We start from the raw sequence: 2,734 nt of genomic DNA, 5'->3' as shown, positions 1-2,734 counted from the left end.
ACACGGGGTGACGGGAACAGTGACAACAGGTGACACGGGGTGACAGGAGCCGTGACAGGTGACAGGAGCGGTGACAACAGGTGACACGGGGTGACAAGAGACAGGGGGTGACAGGAGTGATGACAGGAGACAGGGGGTGACAGGAACAGTGACAACAAGTGACATGGGGTGACAGGAGTGGTGACAACAGGTGACACGGGGTGACAGGAGCGGTGACAGGTGACAGGAGCGGTGACAACAGGTGACAGGGGTGACAGGTGAGGGGGTGACAGGAGCGGTGACTACAGGCAACATGAGGTGACAGCAGTGGTGACATCAGGTGACACAGGGTGACAAGAGTGGTGAGAGGTGGTGACAGGACAGGTGACAACAGGTGACAGGGGGTGACAGGACAGGCGACAGCAGTGGGAACAGGGAGGTGGTGTGGAGGTGACAGGTGGCAGGACAGGTGAAGGGGGGTGATAGGGCAGGCGACAGGGGAGGTGACGGGGTGGTGTGGAGGTGACAGAACAGGGGACATGGGGTGACATGGGGTGACAGGACATGTGGCGGGGAGGTGACAGCGGGCAGGGGGGTGAGAGGGGCAGCAGCAGAGGTGACAGGGCAGGTGACAGGATAGGTGACAGCAGTCATGGCAGGACAGCGGATATGGGGTGACAGGAGATGTGACAGATGTGACAGGGAGCTGACAAAGAGCTACTGTCGAGGTGACAGGTGGAAGGGGACAGGTGACTGTAGTGACAGGAGCAGTGATGGGACAGGCGACAGGGTGGTGACCAGCAGACAGCAGCGGGGTGGCCGGAGCAGCGCCGGGAGGTGCCGGGGGTGACAGGGCAGGTGACAGGGCAGGTGACATGGCCGGCGGTGGCCGAACGTCGGGGGCTGCCGCCCGGGCAGCACGGGGCTCCCTGCTCCGCCGCCCAGACCGACGGGGGACACCCGAGCTCCCGACGCTGGGATGAGCCGCGGGACCTACCGCCGCGTCCTCGGCCACGCGCCGCCACGTCGGGAGGTGGCACCACGCGTGGGGACAGCGCCGCCCTCACGGTTGGTCCCCGTGTCCCCTGTCGTGGGTGGCAGCCAGGGGAACGCAGCAACTGCTCCGTGGGGAGCAGCAGGGAGCCGGCCCCGCGGGGCGGACACGCGCAGCAGGCAGCGGAGCCGGCTGGTTGCCAGCCCCCGGACCAGGAATTGTGGCCCGTGAGGTTGTCACCTGCTCACACGGCTCGTAGGACGCTGTTGTCAAGCCTCGTGTCTCAAGGTGTAGGCACAGACAAGGTCTTGGGGGTTGCACAACCCGGTGCCGGGAGGTGCAGGGGGCTTCGATCACATCGCGGGAGAGGTTCCTGCCACCTCCTTGGAATTCCCACCTCCCGGCCCTTCACAGGCAGCGCTGCTCTGCTGCCGTGGCCTGCTGGAGAACCTGCGCTGGGCCTCCTGGCTCTGAGGCTGGAGGAAGGGGATCCTCTTCATCCTCATTTTAACTTTGTGTTTTCTTTTTGGCTGTATCAGAAAACACGCTTGGAAACCTGAGCTCCGCTTCCTGCACCGGCTTCCCCGCATCGTCTAGGAAGAACGAGGCCCAGGCAGGCGTTGTTGGATGCTTTTATTTGAAATACTTTGAAGTAAACATTATAGCAAGGCACAAATGCCACTGCGGATTAAATAGATATGTGATGGCTTGGGAGTGCCCCCTGCTATCGTTACTCTACGTAGGCTACCTGGTAAAACATTCCCTAGGCTAATGTACACGGTATCAAAAAATACAAAGAGTCCAAACTGTTTGTATCAAAACACATTGAGACAAGAAAGTGAGCAGTTCAAATGCAATAAGATAAATAGTTCTTAAATTATTTAGACATTGTCATAGTAAACAATAACGAGCAGGATTCTGGCTCAACATAAAAAAAAAATGGTATAGAATATAATTATATTACACAAAAGTACGTGTTTTTTGAGGGGAAGAAGTGAGGCAGCGGTATGGACAGAGAGTCAATATGACTACATGGAAATAAGCAGCTCCAAAGTAATACATAAAACTGAGATGGGAGGAGTGCTCTCGAAGGAGCCGGAGCTTAAACCTTGAGCTAAGCCCAGCCCACGGCTGCACCCACCTCCCCGCGACCTCCCAGCGGCGCCGCGACTGCGGCCGAGGCCCCGGGACGGCCCGTGTCCACCGGCGACACGCGGATCTCAGCTCCCAGATTCTCTCTGCGGAGGATTCAAATCCACGGCATTTCATTCAATTCCCTTGTGGGAAATAAGACTGCTACGAGGGCAATAATAATAAAAAAAAAACCACGAAAAACAATAAATCTGAAGCGAGGGTACGACGTAGGGCTTGCATCCCTTCTGTGGAACGCAGAAGGTCACGGATCAGCCAAGAGTCCCGACAGACGTGTTTCGCATGAGGCAGCATCATGAATTCAAATATGGCAAACAAAGGCAGCATGGGAAGAGAAAAAGAAGTCATAAATACCAGGAGGAAAGAAAACAAGACCGGGAAGGCAAGACTGGGGCTCCAGGCAGAGGCTGAGGCAGTGCACACTCGAAGGAAGAGAGCTCATCGTTGCAGAAAGTGCTCCTTGATCCTCAGGAGATGGACAAATTCCAGCGAGGATTCTCGCCCTGCTTTCCCTTGTCACCTCTCTGATCTGGCAGAGATTTTAGTGCTTAGGATGCAACAGCATTTTGTTCTTTTTTTTTTTTCCTCTCTTTTTTTCTTTCTTTTTTT

Source organism: Nothoprocta perdicaria, unplaced genomic scaffold (assembly GCF_003342845.1).
Source record: "Nothoprocta perdicaria isolate Ctin4 unplaced genomic scaffold, notPer1 scaffold_342, whole genome shotgun sequence".
In the NCBI taxonomy this organism is placed as follows: domain Eukaryota; kingdom Metazoa; phylum Chordata; class Aves; order Tinamiformes; family Tinamidae; genus Nothoprocta; species Nothoprocta perdicaria.
This window is presented reverse-complemented; position numbering follows the sequence as displayed.